We start from the raw sequence: 21,227 nt of genomic DNA on the forward strand, positions 1-21,227 counted from the left end.
TGCGTTCGCGCATGGCCCCCATAGAATGGAAATAGGCACAAACTTTAATAAAGACTTTTCATATCTATCTGCGTAAGTATACTTTGATAATTATGTTTCAGTTTGAAGAAATATTATATAATAAAATTATGAGGTGTTCGTTCGCGCCTGACCTCCATAGAATGGAAATATGTCACAAAGTGTAACAAGGTTTTTTTTTAATATAGATCCACAGAATATTGTGATAAGTGTTTCAGTGTGAACAGGTATGGTATAATAAATTATGGGGTTTATCTATTTTATTTTTACTTTCATCATATTTTGGTTTGGTTTTGATACCCCCAAATTCGAAGCTATCTCTTTACAACCCTTCCTTTTCATAACCTATAATACTTTCATAAATCAGAGTCCATTTTCTGGGGGCTGTTTTTGAACCCAGTCAACGACGGGTACTTTTACTAGTATATATATATATATATATATATATATATATATATAGCCAGACATTGTGGACAACCTGTATATATATATATATATATATATATATATAATATATATACAGGTTGTCCACAAAGTCTGGCTACTTAATGTAGCCAGACTTTATGGGCACCCTGTAGATTATGCAGCCAGACTTTGTGGGCACCCTGTATATATATATATATATATATATATATATATATATATATATATATATATATATATATATATATATATATATATATATATATAAAATCCGATTAAGGAAGGAAGTCCAATTTTGACCAAAGTTAACACTTTTATACAACCTAACATCACACAAGTAGGAAGGTCCAACCTTTTAAATAAACAGTAGATTCTTTTATATAAAAAGGGGTCCATTCGAGATGAATGTTTCTTTTTAGAGCACAATTGAACCATGATACTTGACTTTTGTACATTTAACATTAATTCAAGAGATTATGTAAAAACAATTTCATAAAATGAACAGTTTGTTCTTTGATATGACAGGGGCGTGTTCGAAATGAATGTACGTATATATATATATATTAGCACCGTTTAGGCTTCTTATCACGAGGTGCCGATTTCGAATCTCGCTAGATTCAGCCACTCTGATGGGTCGTAGCCGACGAAACACGTGTCAGTAGATAATTATATTTAAAAAATAATATATATGCCGCTCCCCATTAAGGGGGTACAAGATTGATCAATGGGAAAATTATTCCCAACAAGCATTTAGGTAAAAATGCACTTTCGTATAAATACTTGAATTCATTCAAGAAAGTATCGCTAACAAAAACAAATAAAAACATCTATATATATATATATATATATATATATATATATATATATATATATATATATATAAGGAAATTGGAGAGAGTTCTTTCCCCATTTATTTGGAAGTGTTCTTAGATAGGTTGTATATCGAAATATTTTCGATAAATATTGATAATCAAAACAATTCGATGAAAAAATGAACACCCATTACTAGACTTCATTATTTTTAACTTAAATTCAAACTATTATCACAGCATAAGCAGAAAGGCCAAACTTATAAAATCAATAGTAGTTTTTTTTTTGTTGTTTGTTTTTTTAGGCAGTGTCAGTTCTACAAGGTTTCGGTCCGATTTTCTTCAGCTGTCGCTTGCCGAACTCGGGACTGTCTGCAATTAGAGTACTTGACAAAAATCAGTTGTAAAAGTGTTTTTCTTTCACAAGGTTGAAGGTTCAATTCTCAAAGTGGGGGTCGAAAATTACAATTGCTAATCAATTAGGACATCTATCCAGTCATGGCTGACGGAACAAGAGCATGCTACCCTCGTGAAGTAAATAAAAGGTTCCGTTCAAAATTCCGCCCAAATTCTCGAGTTCGGCAGAAACATTTCAGAAGCTGCCGAGATACACCTCGAGAAAGTCGGAGATTACATCGGCTGACACGTTGTGAAAATGACACTCAAGATGAGAACAGTAGTCCGAAGAATCCAAATAATACGGACGACCATGTTGTAACTTACAGGGAAGCTGTTCCAGTAAAAAGAATTTGGAAGCCGTTAAACCGTAGAATAAAAAGCACATTTAAACAGGTTTTTAAAATTCTCAGCTCATTTAATTAAAAGATTAAAAAGCAATCATTTTTGAAAATCAAATCGAAAACAAGTTTTTAAAACACTTGGTTGCTTTTTACAACAATTTCGTACAATTAGTTGTTTTTATGACAAAACGACGTGTAACAAAATTTGACTTTGAAAATCTTGTGTTAACAATTTAAGCGAATAAGAAAAAAATGAAATGCTATAAAACCTTTTAAAAAAAGTAAAAGAAAAAGAAAAAAAAAATCATTCCCAAGCAACACCGGGAAAATTGCATCTAATTCAATGCAGGAACCGCGTGATTAAGCGACATTAAATATTTAAAGTTAAAAAAATTGTTGATAACTGTTTGTCGTTCGATAAGGTTAATTCAGAGTCAGCAATAAATCGGCGACGTTGTTGTCACAATCATCATCATTTATATAATCATTATCATAATAATAGTCATCATCATCATCATCATCATCATCATCATCATCATCATCATCATCCTCGGCCCTCCTCGGCTCTCCTCGGCCCTGTCGGTGGGGCTTTAGAATACGCCGACTGCCCCCCTGCAGAGGGTAAAAGTCCCTCAATGGGGGTCCTGGATATGACCTTAAACTATATCCAGTGGTGAGGCCCCAGCTTGTGGGCTTTGGGGAGTGTGGAGCCACCCTTTAATTACCATTGCTCCCAGGTCCACTCTGACCCGGAGTGGTAGTACCTGTTAGGGTCCCAACTATGGGTTAAATAGAAACCGACGTAAAAACAACAAATATATTCTATTAAAAAAATCTTTCTTCAAAATCTTTGGATTCGGCATTAAATAACCCGAAAAGGGTTGATATGCCGTAAAACAAAAACAACCAATCAACCAATCCTCCTCCTCCTCCTCCTCCTCCTTCTCATCATCATCATCATCATCATCATCATCATCATCATCATCATCATCATCATCATTATCAGTATCGTTGTCTTCATCTTTATCGTCATCATCACCGACGTCATCATAATCATAATCATCATCATGATCGTGATCATTGGGTCTACGCACTTGAAATTTCAGATATAGGTTCCTTGGACATGGATCTAACTTAATAACTTGATTTGAGCCCCAAACAATAAATTTTCAAGAAGTATGGCGTAGTTTGCTTGAAGCATTGTTAGAGAATAAAAGTTATTTTTAGAAGGCTAAAACAGTGCAGGCATGTCCATTCGTTGTGTGAAGATAAATAGATATCCGAATAATAAATACTTCAATATATTTTTTCTTTTTTATTTATTATATTTTTTATTTATTCATTTATCTACCTGAATTTTAACTGTGAATGGTATTTAATTCCAAAGGTCCTTTCGGGCAATAACCCATCGTCATTGAAGAAATGAATCATCTCTCTAGGATGTAAATCGCAAAATGGCTGTTTCATTTAGGTTTAAATCAAAACGCTCAAAGGTTAATTAATGTCGTTAAATGTTCAGGGGAGATAATTCTATACATTTTAAGATCAAGGGACTTAATTCAACTTCTTCTTTATATGGTTATAACTGGCGTTGTTGTTTCAATGTTTTCTTGTGTGTATTTTAAATTCAACCAGTCAAAGATTAATTCATTCAGTTATGTTCAAGGGAGGTAATTAATTTTTAATGGTCTACGGGCTTTCTGTTCAAGGGAAGTAATTCCTATTCTATTATGTGCTTATAAACTGTCATTGTTTAAATTCTTATTTTTTATATATATATAAAATTATCATTATTTATATATATACAACACACAAAGGCCCTTAACGTCGAGGACGACGATTGGCAAGGCGCTTCAGTCTTCTACAGTTCAGGAAGTCTGTGTATTGCTGGCAGGATCTTTTGGCACCAGATCTTATAGCAGCTTGCCACTTTGCTCGGTTGCCGGCAGAGGTTTCCCAAGTGTTGTGAGGGATGCCGAAGACCTGGAGGTCACGTTTCAGGACATCCTTGTAGCGGAGGCGTGGCCTGCCAGCACAGCGAGGGGCATCAGCTATCTCTCCAAAGAGAAGTGCTTTTGGTAGCCGACTGTCGTCCATGCGGCAGGTGTGGCCAGCCCAACGTAAGCGACGGATGCGCAGCACTGTGTACATGTCAGTACTCTTGGTCGTGGAGAGGATAGCTGTGTTTGGTACATGATCCTTCCATGTGAATCCAAGAATTGTGCGCAGGCATCGGAAGTGGAAGGCGTTCAGACGGTGTTCGTGTCGGCGGTAGGTGCACCAAGTCTCACTGCCATACAGGAGAGTGCTGAGGATGCAGGCCTCGTAAACCTTGATCTTTAGGTGTAGCGAGAGGGACTTGTTCTTCCAGACTCTCTCACTAAGCCTGCCGAAAGTTGTTGATGCCTTTCCAATGCGGGAGTCCAGTTCACAATCAAGACTGTTGGTGTTATCAACTGTAGAACCCAAGTAAGTGAACTTGGTGACGTTTGACAGTACATGATTGTTTACGGTTATTATGGGTGAAAGCCCAGCAGGCTGGGCAAAGACCACCGTCTTGCCTAGGCTGATTTTGAGACCAAACTCCTCGCAGGCAGAAGCAAAGGAGGAGCACATTGCCTGAAGCTCAACCTCCGAGTTGGCGATGAAGGCAGCATCATCAGCGTACAGGAGTTCACGAATCTGTACGCGGTTAACCATAGTTTTTGAGCGTAGCCTGGCCAGGTTGAATAGGCCTCCAGTACTGCGAGTGTGAAGGAGCACTCCAGTTGGGTTTGGGAAGGCTCGGCGCAGAACAGCTGAGAAATATATTCCGAACAGAGTAGGAGCTAACACGCAGCCTTGCTTGACACCACAAGAGATGGGGAACTCTTTAGAACGAGAGCCCTCAAACTGTACTGTAGCCTTCATCTGATCGTGAAATTCTTGTATGGTTTTCAGGAGTTTGGGAGGGCAGCCCAGTAGACGGAGGACTAGAAATAGCCCTGATCTGCTAACATAATCAAAGGCCTTCGTCAAGTCAACGAAAACTGCATAGAGAGGACGGCCTTGCTCAATGCATTTCTCCTGGATCTGACGAACAGAAAAGATCATGTCAGTGGTAGAGCGGCCAGGTCGAAAGCCACATTGACTCTCAGGAAGAATTCTGTTGGCAATAATCTGGAGACGTGGCAGGACTAAGCGGGCATAGATCTTTCCAGGCTGGGAAAGTAGAGATATGCCACGGTAGTTGTTGCAGTCGCAGCGAAACCCTTTGTTCTTATACAGGGTAACTATGTTGGCGTTACGAAGTTCATCGGGAATAGTACCTTCATTCCAGCAGATTGAGAAGAGATGATGGAGCTCCTCAGTTAGTGAGTCACCACCGCATCTGAAGATTTCTGAAGGTAGCCCATCCACGCCGGGGGCTTTGTTGTTCCTCAGTAGCTTGATGGTCTTGTGTACTTCATCGATGGTGATGTCGTAATCTAGCTCATGGAGGACTGGTAGTTGGGGAACAGCAGCTATTATAGCAGCCTCACTAGCTGCTACAGGTTGAGCATACAGTGAGCTGTAGTGCTCCACCCAACGGTCAAGCTGATCATCAGGATTGGTGAGTAGTTCTCCGGTCAGAGATCGCAAAGGAGATGATTTCTTCACAGGAGGACCTAGAGCCTCTTTCAGAGCTTGGTACATGCCACCGGTGTTGCCGGTGGCAGAGCAGTCTTCAGCACGCTTGGAGATGTCACTCCAATAGTTGTGTTTAGCCTCTCGAGTTAGGCGCTGCACTTTTGAGCGGCTCTGCTTCCAGAGGCTAGTAGCTTGAGGAGAGGGGTCCTGCCTCACAGCCAGTCTTGCCGCTCGCTTTTCTGCTAGTGCTTGATGGAGTGTGTCCGCGTGGTGTCTGAACCAGTCCGGCTGCTTTACTGTACGTCTACCAAAACTGGAGAGTGCGCAAACTCCAACAGTGTCACGAATCCGCAGCCAGGCAGAGGCAGCATCCTGAGGGGGTGCAGACTGGCCAAAGGTGGATTGTATTGAAGCTTGAAAATGTTGGCATTTCTCCTTGGACTTAGTAGCAAGAACATTGAGCGTTGAAAGTGGTTTTGAGCAAGACAGGTGGATTTTCTTTGGCTTTAGTTTAAGCTTACAGCGCACAAGTGAGTGGTCTGTGTCACAGTCCGCAGAGTGCATTGTCCTGCAGTGGATGATATCCTGGAGGTGCTTCTTTTGAGTGATCACATGGTCCAGCTGGTGCCAGCGCTTAGAGCGTGGGTGTTGCCATGTCATCTTCGACCACGGTGAGCCCTTAAAGAAGGTTGATGGGATGCACAGCCTGTGTGTAGCACAGAGTTCCAGAAGACGCTGTCCATTTTCATTCATAGAGCCCACTCCGTGAGGACCCAGGACATCAGGCCAGGCATTGGTGTTACTGCCTACTCGAGCGTTGAGATCACCCAGGATGATTATGCGGTGACCGCGGTCGATTTTGGAGAGGGTCTCACTCAGCTGGAGATAGAAAGCATCTTTCTGGTCATCCGGCGAGGTGAGGGTTGGGGCGTAGGCAGACAATAGGGACACTGGACCAGAGGTGGTGTGTAGCTGTAGTGACATTAATCTGGGAGAGATGGCGACGGGAGTTTCGACAAAGCTGAGCAGCTTGTTGCAGATGGCAAAACCCACTCCATGTTTTGGTCTCTCCAAGTCAGGGTAGCCAGTCCAGTAAAATGTGAAGTTAGCTTCACGTATGGAGCCATTTCCAGTGAGCCATGTCTCGCCTAGTGCTGAGACATCCACCCCCAACCGGAGTAATTCCAGGTCGATAACAGCAGACTTCCGAGGATGAAAACTGTCAAGAGAGGAAGTCACCCCAAGGGAGCGGACATTCCAGCAGGCCAGGTGTAGTGGGGAGGCAGTAGCAGGATGTCGACCGGGGCGCGCCTGCCTAGAACGCGGGCCCTGCCGAGCAACGACAGCACCCCCGACTGCAGGGGGCTCCCGAATTGCCAGTCGCTGAGAATTTATTCTTGACATATCCATAGTAGTTGCCTGAAACGTCAAGCGCCGGGGCAGGGAAGTAGTGGATGAGTGCATGCCCAGAACAGAACATCCACCTCTGGACCCAACATTGCGGACCCCAGCGGAGCACAGGAGTGCGACAGCTGGAGCAGTGGTAGGTTGCCCCGCAGTACCCGCTAACTGGGTGTTGATCCCTGACCGTTGATCGTTCTTGATTCATCCGCTCAGTGATCCGCCATGGGAGACCGGTGGTTGAAAAATATATCAGCTGCGCTCATACCATGACTGCCAACTCCTGCTGCCGAGATGACATTTTGCTATTTGACCACATAGCTGGGGTCTGGATTGGTGTAAGCCAGGGCGTGTCCTCACGCCGGAGGGCCATGCACTCAACACCTCTGGGGCTCCAGACTACTCCGAGATCCCACATACACTTAGCCTGGGGCCGCAAGGTACCCAGTTAAACCGTGATGTACCACGAGGAGGTGGCATGCGAGTCTTGACCAGTGAGACGCTCTAACCACCAGTGGGCAGGGCTTACTAAACTGCCTCCCCTTCACTCTTGCGAGTATAGGTGGCGGTTACAGCTGGAAGCAAGAGGAGCAAAGCACCTGAAAGCCAAGCAGCTAAGCACTCTACACATTCACTAAGCTACAACACTACACGCTCAAAGGCCCTGTGTGCATCACACCACATCACATATATATATATATATATATATATATATATATATATATATATATATATATATATATATATATGAATATATATATATGTATATATATGTATATATTCCAAGGTTAATATTTTTCAGTGGTAAAGAAACCAATGAAGTGTAACGAGATTAATACAAGAGTGCTCAATACCGAAGTAGAGCCAGATATACTTTCTATTTGTTTTTACACAAGCAGTAATATGTTGCTACACATTCATGAGCATGTTTCGGTCAGCTAACTACTAGTAACTGGAGAGCCTTTCAGGCGATACAGTTTATACGAAAGCATATTTTGTAATCTTACGTATATGCAATATAGCCTGAAGGAGTCTCTAGTTTCTAGTAACTAGCTGACCGAAACATGCGCATGAATGTACAGCGACAAATTACTGCGTATGAAAAACAAATAGAAAGTATATATATATATATATATATATATATATATATATATATATATATATGTATGTATATATATATATGTATGTATATATATATATATATATATATATATATATATGTATGTATATATATATATATGTATGTATATATATATATATATATATATATATATATATATATATATTAAGTAATGTGATTTATAATTTAAAATTTAAAAATCAAATTTTAATTAAATTAAAAATCCGTTTCATAAGAAGGAACAACAACAAAATCAATTATCTGTACGATCGTTTCGGAAAACAATGCTTTTTATTGTGGTATACATCAAGTTATGTAGAATAATTATATATAGTTTTTTGGTAAGCAAGGTCTCCTCATCAGCAAATTTTGAAGGGTTTTTATTGAATTTAAAAGACACCATAAATAAACCTAGCATTAAAAGTAAGGCAGATGAATCTTTTAATTTTTCGTTTTTTGAAATCAGGAACTGTGGTTAAAAGTGTCATTTAGATGTTTGCTATAGCTTTTTATCTTATTCAATAAGATTGTGCTGAAAAGCAAAATAGCGTCCATTCGCAGCTGAACATTTTGCTAACTGCATTTCATTTCCTCTGATGATGTGAGCCATTGTTGAAAATCCATGGAATAAGGAAATTAAAATAACACCTTCTATATATTCCTTTGCCAAGCAATAAATTCTTAAATTGAATATATGCCTCTATATGTTGTTTTTTCAGAATTTAAAATTAAACCACGAAACATATATACATATATATATATATATATATATATATATATATATATATATATATATATATATATACATATATATATATTAAATTGTGATTCAATGAATTTCAAAAAACTCTTAAATCAAATGAAGTGGTTGAGTTTCATATCAAAGAATTTTTATTATTTTAAGCAAGACAAAGAATGCTTTAGAAAATTAATCAACAACTTCATTTCATTTCAATGAGAGTTTTTTGAAGTTCATTGAATCACAATTAAATTTATTTGCTCTATCTTGCATATCGAGCAATTCTTGTTTAGATGGGATAACTTATAGAATATTAATGCCAGTAATATTTTGTAAACTTTACAATCTCACGTTTCCATAACAACTAATTGTTAACTAAAAACTATTCTGAAGTATATATATATATATATATATATATATATATATATATATATATATATATATATATATATATATATATATATATGGGTCGACCGGATATGTTCTGGGAAAGAAACTTCGTTCATGGAATCCGTGTTTAAATTAAGGCACAGTAAGGCAATACATAGTAAAGTCCTTAAGATGTTCAAAATTTTATAAAAGTCTAAAGTAAAATCTTCGGAGAGAAAAAAAATGGCGACTGTTTCAAAAATCTATGTGTATATGTGTGTGTGTGTGTGTGTGTGTGTGTGTGTGTGTGTGTGTGTGTGTGTGTGTGTGTGTGTTTCTCCTTGATATTGTCTTAAGAGGTAGCCTGTGTTTGGTGTTAATGACCCCATTATAAATACCGACCGAAAATCGTAAAGAATTTGCCTAAGGCCAATCAAATCCCGACAGAGCAAATACGAGATCCGCCATGATAACCGCCATGTTACCTTTTGTCGCACCCCAAACACCATTACGAAATTTAAAAAACAAAAAAAATTTTACTTCTGTTTCGTTTTCGTTTCGTTTGAACGGAGTGGAACGATAAATTTGTCGCTCTAAAGAAGCTCGTTAAATCGTTTTATGTAAACAGAAGTTTAATGAAACCAATATTGAAACTATAAAACAAAACACATTTAATCATTGTATATATATATATATATATATATATATATATATATATATATATATACATATATATATATATATATATATACATATATATATATATACATATATATATATACATATATATATATATATTTATATATATATATATATATATATATATATATATATATACAGGGTAGGTCATAAGTCGCGCACCAAAGGATTTTAAATAATTCTGATAGTAATAAAAGTTATTTATTAAAAACAAACTTAACCAATAACCAGAAAAAGCACATTGAACACACTGATACAATCATAAAAGAAGATGTATCTCATACCTAACGAAAATAAAATATATTTTGCTCCGCAGATTTGACAGTTTCACATCACTTAATTCTTTGGTGCGTGACTTGTGACCCACCCTATATATATATATATATATATATATATATATATATATATATATATATATATATATATATATATATATATATATATATATATATATTATTACATTTTCACCCCAAACAAGGCATATTGCCACTTTGGTGTAGGGGGCTACTATCAGGGGAAACATCTACTTGGGTACTATGTAGGGATTAGGGCAGCGAGATGTTGGTTCACGTTGCACTTGAACTTATGCATGTCAGTCCAGTTGGGGAAGTAGTGACCTGGAATGGAATTCCAAAGTCTAGCAGTTCTGGGGAAGAAACTACTGGAGTAGAAAGATCTTTTACATCTAGGGATCTCTACAGTGTGGGGGTGGGATTTTGCAGCTTGTCGGGTCTGTCGAGGGTGTTCACGTCGTGGGGGCACAAGTGCTTGCAGTTCTTCAGAGCATTCACCATTATAATACTTGTAGAACAGGAAGAGGGATGCAACGTTTCGACGATGGGACAGAGGCTGAAGTTTAGATGCCAGTTTAGGGCCTATCAGATTTGCGACTCTCTTTTGAAACCTGTCAAGGAGCGAGAGACTAGTAGCCGATGCACCGGCCCAAATATGACAGCAATACTTCATACATGGGCGAATAGTGGCCTTATAGAGGTACAGGATACTTTCGGGTGTTAGAAGTTTTCTAGCACGGTAGAGAGAGCCCACCTTCCTTGCAGCGACCCTGGCAATGCCCTCGATGTAATTGTTCCAACTCATGTTTCCTGTGAACGTTACGCCAAGGAGCTTGAGAGACGTACTCTCAGATAAAGAGTCGTTGGCCATTGCTATAGGGGGTAGAGAAGGTTTCTTGTAATTATTGAATGAAACCAGTTTTGTCTTGGTGGCATTGAACATGACCATCCATTTTTGTCCCCATTCCACTACTGATTGGAGGTCATCCTCTAGTGTTTCTGCCATTACTTTAGATACATGTTCGTTTGTTTTCCTGTCGTGCCTGCTATAGAGTGTGGTGTCATCAGCATATATACCGATCTCAGAGGCAATCTTGTCGGGGAGGTCATTTATGAATATCAGGAACAGTAGAGGTCCAAGGATAGATCCTTGGGGCACTCCCGCATTTATATCATATTGTTTAGATGTACGACCGTCGAGGACAACCTGGATTTTTCTCTTATCTAAGAAGGATTTAATTATGTTAAGTATTCTACCAGTGATACCGTAAGATCTAATCTTCCTGAGGAGACCCTCATGCCATACCCTGTCAAAAGCCTTAGATATATCTAGAGCTACCGCTCTGCCCTCTCCCGCTTTGTCCAGTGAATGGTATATGCGTTCAGAGATTACAGTGAGGATGTCTGCCGTGGAACGGGCTTGTCTAAATCCATATTGATGGTCGGTCAGAAGTTTAGCATCTGTAAGGTGCTGGACTAGAGCATGGTTAATTAATCTTGCTTTCCGAGCTGTTGGAAAACTGCTTCTGTAGTACCAGTATTCAAGAATTCTGGCGAAAGGACAGACCCATTAAATTATCGCCCTATTAGCCTCCTCCCACTTTTTGCCAAAATATTTGAGACCTTAATATATATATATATATATATATATATATATATATATATATATATATATATATAATTTTTATTTTACTATAATAATTATTAAATAGCTACGGGCACTTGTGTTTCATCATTTCAGGAATCATCAGTGTAGCAAGATATGTCTGTATGTACATAAAGAAAAAGAAAAAAAATAATTGCTCTCTTTGATTGAGCACTATCAACAACCCTTGTTGAAATTCAATTATTCTTAATCTTTGGATACTTTTCAACCTGGAATAACTAATACATATATATATATATATATATATATATATATATATATATATATATATATATATATATATATATATATATAAGTTAAAGCAGATTAGAATAATAGTCTAAAGAGCTGAGTGTATTTCAATGTAACAGTGAAATTACTAGTTTCATTAAAATACAGGAAAGAGAAAGTGCTCGTTGTAATTTAGATATATAATAAGCTCGATAGGTAAATATCCTAGAGCTATTTAATATTTAGTAATGTGATTGATAATTTAAAAATCAAATTATAATTAAATTAAAAATCCGTTTCATAAGAAGGAACAACAAAAAAATTAATTATTTGTACGATCGTTTCGGAAAACAGTGTTTTTATTGTGGTAGACATCAAGTTACGGACAATAATTATTACATATAGTTTTTTAATAAACAAGGTTTCCTCATCAGCAAATTGTGAAGGGTTTTATCAAATTTAAATTTAAAAGACACCATAAATAAACCTAGCATTAAAAGTAAGGCAGATGTATCTTTTAATTTTTCGCCTTTTGAAATCAGGAACTATGGTTAAAATACTCATATAGATGTTTGCTCTAGCTTTTCACCTTATCGATGGATCCCAGGACAAGAATTCATCTAGTCTGTTTATTAAAAAACTATATGTAATAATTATTGTCGGTAACTTGATGTCTACCACAATAAAAACACTGTTTTCCGAAACGATCGTACAAATAATTGATTTTGTTGTTGTTGTTCCTTCTTATGAAACGGATTTTTAATTTAATTATAATTTGATTTTTAAATTATCAATCACATTACTAAATATATATATATATATATATATATATATATATATATATATATTAAGAATTACAAAGACGAGAGTGGTACCATTAAAACGAGTGACCTTTCATGCTCCAGAATTTATCACTACCATTCCCAATGCACTTTTACTAGAAATTCAATGATGTGTCTGCTTCTGACGTGCGTTCATGATAGGGGTTGCTTCCTTAGAGTCTTACATCGATTAACACCAGTCGATATATTCGAACCTAGCGACAGAAGCCATCTTTGGCTTCATTAGCAAGGACCCAATCCATTCGGCCACCATTAACCGCGAGAAATGCTGTTGAAATTTAAACATTTATTTTTTAAAAATGTTTTTAACGTCTGTCATAGTGATCTAATCATTATATGATGATCTGCGCGTAAGAGCTAAATTGACCGACTTTTTAAAATTCAAATGAAAGTGCTTAAAAGGGGCTGACATAATTATTATTCTCTTCATGTAATATTTTTTGTTACGATGTGCAGACCGTTTCGATCGTTATTGAACTCATCAGGCAAGAAAGATTTTGAAAATTAAACAAATTTGAAAAGCTTATTTTTTTTTAATTTGAGAGGAAGAAATATTTTGCAACGTCTAACGCGTAGCATGGTTTAATGATTTTATGATATGATTTTATGATATGAAGTTGAAAGTTAAACATTGCGGGTATATTCTGTTAAGAAGAGAAGGGAGTAGCAAAGATTTGTTGGTGGCGATGATGTATAGAGGTTAAAGAAGTGAGAGAAACAGTTTGAGAGAGGGAAATTTTAGAAGGAGGGGGTTCGTGTAGACAGAGAGAGAGAGAGAGAGAGAGAAGAAGAAGAAGAAGAAGAAGAAGAAGAAGAAGAAGAAGAAGAAGAAAGAAAGAAAGAAAGAACAAAAGAAAAGGGAAGGGATACAAGTGAATATAAATGGGAAGGGGCATAGGAAGGTTGGAAAACAATATTACAGACAATTTGAAATTAGGTAGATGGTGGAGGTGGAGCAATTCACTGAATTTGGGTCGATCAGTCTGTCTCCAAACTCGTTCCCCCCCGTTAAAATTCGTTTCCCTCTGCAAAAAAAAAGAAAAAGAAAAAAAACACCCTCAATTCGGCTTTGAAAAGTGAGGGCGAAACCGGGTCGGCCGACTCTAACCCCTTATTTATGTAACTTTTTATTTTTTTTAATCTCTATCGAATGTTTTCCGTCCGTCCATCTTTTCACCATGGATAGAAAAAATATATATATAATAGCTATTAAAAAAAGGAAGACTGAGTTTTATATATATATATATATATATATATATATATATATATATATATATATATATATATATATATATATATACATATATATATATATATATATATATATATATATATATATATATATTTCACAACGTCATGACGTCATCTGACGCATGCGTTGTTGACCCTCCCCCCTGTCGAATATATATATATATATATATATATATATATATATATATATATATATATATATATATATATATGTCGTGACCTGATTTACTTTAAATAGTTGATAAACCGAATAAACTTTATATACGTCGCTTTAACTCAGGTAGTTAAGGCCTTGGTTCATTATCTAAGCGTTTTGGTTTCGAATCGTGGTGTGAGATGGGGTTTTTTTTTTCGATTTTTTTAATTTAAATATTGAACTCTGTATTATTTAAGCCATTTTTCACGTAACGTTCGTTCGTTTCTGTTTTAATCGTTCGTTTGCCTTACGTTTTTTTTGTTTTACCCCCCCCCCCTTAATTAAAACGTTGTTTTCTTTTCTTACTACGCTTATAACAATGCTTACATCGTCATCGTCGTCGTCGTCGTCGTAACGCTCGACAACTTTCAAACATCTTTCACTTCTGGCTGGCCGATTTTATTTTCAAAGTTCGCCTCAGGGGTTTGGCTTCGATCCTACCCCCCGGTTTCTTTTTTATTTAACACCACACACCCCTAGAAACACCCGGGCAACGCCGGGTACCCCTCGCTAGTATTTTCATAAATCAGAGTCCATTTTCTATAAGCTGTTTTTGAACCAAGTCAACGACGGGTACTTTTGCTAGTATATATATATACATATATATATATATATATATATATATATATATATATATATATATATAGTCACCCACATACAGTACTGTTTCGCTGTTTCACAGCTCATCAGTACGGATTGACAGGCAACTGCCTCAAGCCAGGATCGAAACCCGAGCGCCAAAATGAGAGTCAAGGCGTCTCACTATTACGCTATACAGCTGCTGCTGTGTGGGTAATGAATTTAACGATGTTTTGTTTTGACGTCGCTTTATACGCTAATGGCAGTTTGCGTATAACGCTATACGCTAATAGCATATATATATATATATATATATATATATATATATATATATATATATATATATACATATATATATATATGTATGTATATATATATATCGATATATATATATATGTATATATATATATATATATATATATATATATATATATATATATATATATATATATATATATATATATATATATATAAGTAAATTTTTGGTACAGCAGAATGGAAGGAGAAATTTCAGAGGAAACATAATTTAATTTAAATACCAAAAAAAAAACACAAGAAATGGGCAGGTGAAATTAAAATTTTCCCTAAGGCCTTATCGTCTGACCCTCTAAGAGGAAACGTCAGAATGATAGATTAAAAACTAAGAAAACGAATGAGGGAAGAGGGGAATTTTGGTTACAGTTGGAAGAACAGTGGAGAAAAAAAAAAAAAAAAATACTCACTGTTCAGGTGGTTTTAAATCAATGAATATCTCCAACTGATGTCTAAGAATCTTTTAAGAATTTTTAAGAATTATATATATATATATATATAAACTTAAGCAAAATAGGCGGAATCTCTCAATACTTATTTCAGTTTTCAGCTCGTCGGGAGAATTTAAACGGGGAAACTCTCCCAATTTACTCATGTTTTGTGTTTAGAATCTTAGGACAATTAGTTTTTAGATGTACTTGTTAGGGGCCGAATTATATTTTAATTTTTTATATACTTTTTAGTTATTTTGCAAGTAAATTTATTTAATTTTTTATTTTGTATCTTAATGAAATTATACATTTATTTAAGAAATTTAGAATTTGTTTTAACTTTTAGATTGTTTATATATATACTTACATATATATATATATATATATATATATATATATATATATATATATATGATTGCTACTTCTTAACAGAAGTTTGCCATTTATTTAAGAAATTTAGAATTTATGGTAACTTTTAGATTGTTTATATATATACTTATATATATATACTTATATATATATATATATATATATATATAGCAAGTTATGAAATATATATGGCGATTAAGCTACACTGAATATTCCGCGTTTCATCCACTCTAGGGCTCTTCAGGCTTATGCCCGAATTTTTGCGTATATAAAAACGACAAAGAGCCACAAAATTCGCGCATAAGCCTGAAGAGTCCTAGAGTGGATGAAACGCGGGATATTCAGTGTAGCTTAATCGCCTTATATATTTTATAACTTACTAACTAGCTCTATCTACGTATTGAGCACTTTTGAAGTAAATACTTAAAGTTTACGCATAAATTTATACTGTCGTATATTAATTTTATGTGAGTAAATTAAGTAGTTTTATATATATGTCACCCCCACTCTCTCACCTGCACCCGCCTGTTACGGACGATCGTCGACCTCCGAACCCTTCTACTGCCGGTGATAATTCTTGGCCGTCTAGGTTACGGGTATGGGGTGGTGACTGAATTATCGGTGGATCGTTTAGTTATACGTCCTGGACCAGTTTGTTGTGTACCCTCTTAACGACGAACGTCGTCGAAAGAGGGTCGTGGATTTGTGGTTTAGTTTAAAGAAAAACAGGACAAACGATTATACACACCATAATATATTCAAACGAAACAGTAGAGTTCTTATCACTCTTTCAGAGCTTTGAGGGATGCGATGTGTTAACGTTCTACAAACAATGTCGAAGGCGTCAGCTTTCAAACTTATTGAGTGTTGGCCTCTGGGGATCTGAGGGAACGCGCATGTCTCAAAAGCCCCTCGGCTCTATGCATCTATCTTTGTTCATCTGAGAGTCTGTCGCTCTGGCATTCTCTGCCTCTTCACCCTGCCCTTCCCGACTGTCTCTGTGGTTTATCTCTCTAACTTGGATATATATAACAGCCTTCAAGTTTGGCCTCTGAATCCGACGCAGATATGATTTCACTGATAGATATATATTCAATTGTCAATTCATGAGCTGATTTGTCATTCCTAAAAATAACACAATCGCTTCCCTCAAATATCCGATTGAGTTTCAAACAAACAGCTATTAATCTTCAACACACACAGAGTTCTCAGGTTCTTAAATAAAAAAAAACTTGAAACCAAGTGGTTTCGTCTTACTTTCTAACGGGGAAGGGGACATAAAAATGGGGACAACTTTCTATAATTTAAATATACTAAATTTGTACTGAAGTTGATTCATAGTCATTAGTAGGGCTGTGACAACATTTTCTTTTTTTTTCATTGTTTTACAGAGTATATATCTAAAACAGTTACACATAGTTGTCACCCCTTTACTGCGTTACACACACACACACACACACACACACACACACACACACACACATATATATATATATATATATATATATATATATATATATATATATATTGTGTGCTTTAATTTTATTTTTTATAAAAGAAGGAGACCCCAAACTAGACCGTTTTCCAAAATGTTCAAAATTCTACTCAAAATTACTTAAGTAGCCTTATCTAAATAAAATACTATACGGTTTTGAGAACCTAATTTATCCTTATAAACTGTCCAATATTTATATGTATGGAGTTGCCTGGATATAAGTGTTCATTAGGTAGGGGTTGAGTTATAGTGGCTCGTAGGTCCTAATGTTCTTTAAACCTCATAACATAACGATTATCTTATATAACGATCATAACATAACGATTATCTTATTATCCGCTATATTTGCCAGGCAGAATAGGCTAAAACCGGATTCACAAAGTATTCGAAAGTCAAATGTATTATTGTACCATTCAAGATTTCTTTTTAAATATGCATCAGTGGGGAACAGTGTTGCATCGTATGGTTTTCCCCTTTCCCACTGTCGCAGGTGCTTGCGTTAATTTTGAAGTCTCATCATTCATAAATCTTGCTCGTCTCATTTCTCTTCTCATGAGGGTGAATGTTTTATACCGAAGCCCGAGTGCATCTGAATCGGGAGGAGAGGGTCCCAAAAGGGGAGATACCCAGATATGACCTGGAAACAATAGCAAGAAAGATGCAACCCTGACCCTAACCCTAACCCTAACCCTAACCCTAACTCCACCAAATTACGGCCTTGTCAAAGGACACCGTTTGGCTTCGTACGTGTAAGAGATACATGTTCGCGTGTAATTTTGTTACTTTCAACGTAAAATATCGACTCTGTTTTGCAATTATATTCAACTCGCGATAATAATATAGCATGTTCCAAAAGTCTTGGACAAATTTCAAGATCTCATATTTGCTTAAATATGGTTCTTGTCCAAAAGTCCCCCCATATTAAAAAAATAAATAAAATTCTATATGATATACCTGTAACATTAGGAAAACATTTTTTTTTTTAAATTACACCAATTGGTCAAGTTGAGGGCAATGGATCTGGAGTAGGTTTTCCATTTTAGGTTAAGAGGAAAGGCCATTCCTAGACGTTTGTTGGAGTAGGGTGCTCTTTCAAGGCATTTATTTCAACTAGTATGCTATTCTCACAACGCGATAATCATGAAATTAAAAGGCATTAACAAATCAGTACACACGGTTTTTTTGTGCAGTCCCATGCATACAAAAAGAAAAAAATATGACTGCTTTTCCGGTTTTATGCTAATCCAACTGATCGCTTTATTAGATGTCAGAAACATCGTGAAAAATATTGAATAATTCAACCCCCTGTCTTTCCAAGCTTATAGCTATTCGAAAAATGTAATTCAAACCCTTTTTTTTTTCAATTAAAGGAGCAAGGACCAAGGTTTCATTTAAAAAAAATACAAACAACGTGTTTTTTTTTAATGGTTTTAAACTTCGGACTTTACGGGTAAATTTCCAAAAAAAAACTGCTGTTTTTTGTTTTAAATTAGAATATATTATTTATTGATCTTTTATCTTCAATTTGTGATATATAAAACTTTGGCACAAAAATTCTTTATTTACTTTTTAATAGACATTTCAACATAGGGGGGGGGCGCGAATAAAAAAGAACGTTTGTCTAAAATATTATATTCGGTTTATTGGAAAGAGCATAAAATTTCACATTGACCCTGAAAATATCGTAAAAATAGAATCAATAGAAAAATTTTGATAGATTTTTAAAGTTTAAAAATTGAAAAATACTGAACTCGTAAAATTAATTTCATTACTGTTTTTTTTTTTTTTTAAATAAAAAAAAATATTTCTATTACTTTTTATACAACTTTAATAGTTTATTTTGGAAGTATAATCCATAAAGAAAATACACAACCCACTTTTAAAAGAGAAATTACGAGTTTTTTTTTAATATTTTATTCGCAGTTTCGTGTTAGGGGTGTCAAAAATTCCTACAAAAATTCTGATACACATATCGCTTTATGCAAATGAGATTATAAAAGATAGTAAAATAAAAGTGGCATCATTTTAAAGCTGAATGCATTGTTTTTTGTAAGGCTCCATTCATCCAGCGCGGCCGTAGCCGAGATTGAACTAACTACACGAGTTTGTAGTGTAATTCAGATCTTGTCGGTAGCTGAATACTAAATGCATCGCCAGGGCTATCAAGGGTACTTTTTATCGTGACGCCATCACTAGATGGGGTGCCTACCATGGCTTAAGAAAGTCCCATCTACCATCGAAAGAACGATAGATCGCGCCAGTTTCTCATCCTGGTATTTTACCTCGCGGTACATACAGCGTCTCGCCTTCCCAAATGGTCAACCATCTGGTATTGGCCAGGTTCAACGTTGCTTTGCTTCGGTGATCGGGCGAGAACCGTTGTGCCAACGTGATTGTGCCGTATATCTGTATAATTTTAAGGCTATTGATTTTTAGATATTTTTAATTTCATATTCGGAAATGGCGTTCACTCAACCATGGCGTTTCTCCTTTTCTACAAGTTTCTGGATTCGGATATTGATGGAATGTTTCACTTTACTATTGGCGGATTTCATTACATCACAGATTACGTTACAGATTACGTCACAGATTACGTCACAGATTACGTCATTTGACGGATGACCTCATTTTCGTTTTTGTCTATTCGTGTCGTTGGCGTTAGGGTTAGCATTCCCATGAAATATCTAATACAGCCCATGTCGTATGAGAAAAAGCCCATGCGCGAAATTGGTGAGGCTGATGATGACGATTATGATGGTGATGATAATGATCACAGTGTGTACGATGAGGATCAGGATGATCATGATTACGACAACGATAATGATGATGATGATGATGATGATGATGATGATGATGATGATGATGATGATGATGACGACGATAATAACGACGGTGATGATCACAATGTTGATGATGATGATGATGATGATGATGATGATGATGATGTTAACGATGATGAGAACGATGATGATGACGATGATTATGTCGACAATGATGATGATGAAAATTATGATGATGATGATGATGTTGGCAATTATTATTATTATTATTATTATTATTATTATTATTATTATTATTATTATTATTATTATTATTATTCGAACTTGCCCTTTAGTTCCTACATTTGGTAAAGATTTTCCATTGTACTGGGTTCATTATTTTTAACATTTTGCGACGTCGTTTTTATTTATTTGTTTATTTATTTATTTGTTTATTTATTTTTTTGCATTCCACGCGTGGCTGTCTTTCCAGCAGTCAGAGTTACTGCTAAATCCAGTTGATACACCGCTGCTTCGATCGCTGAAGTTAAGCCACCCTGGGCGTGGCAAGTACCAGGGTGGGCGACCATTTGAGATTATTAGCGTTAAATATTGGTGGAGGTACGTCAACTAGTACAGACGGCTTATATACAACACTAGCGATGTTACTTCATAGATAAGGCATACCCTACAGAAAAGAAAACTTGCATTAGTACTATCTTTTTTTAGTAGTAGTTGTAGGAGGAGGAGGAGGAGGAGGAGAAGGAGGAGGAGGAGGAGGAGGAGGAGGAGGAGGGGCATATTAACGTTAACAAAGTGAAAAATATTAATTTCAGTTCTGACTTATCGCCTCGAGGGTTGACAGAAATATGCTCGCCTGAACCGGAATTCACAAAG

This window comes from Euprymna scolopes, chromosome 42 (assembly GCF_053919585.1).
Source record: "Euprymna scolopes isolate OS-2025 chromosome 42, ASM5391958v1, whole genome shotgun sequence".
NCBI classification, from domain to species: domain Eukaryota; kingdom Metazoa; phylum Mollusca; class Cephalopoda; order Sepiida; family Sepiolidae; genus Euprymna; species Euprymna scolopes.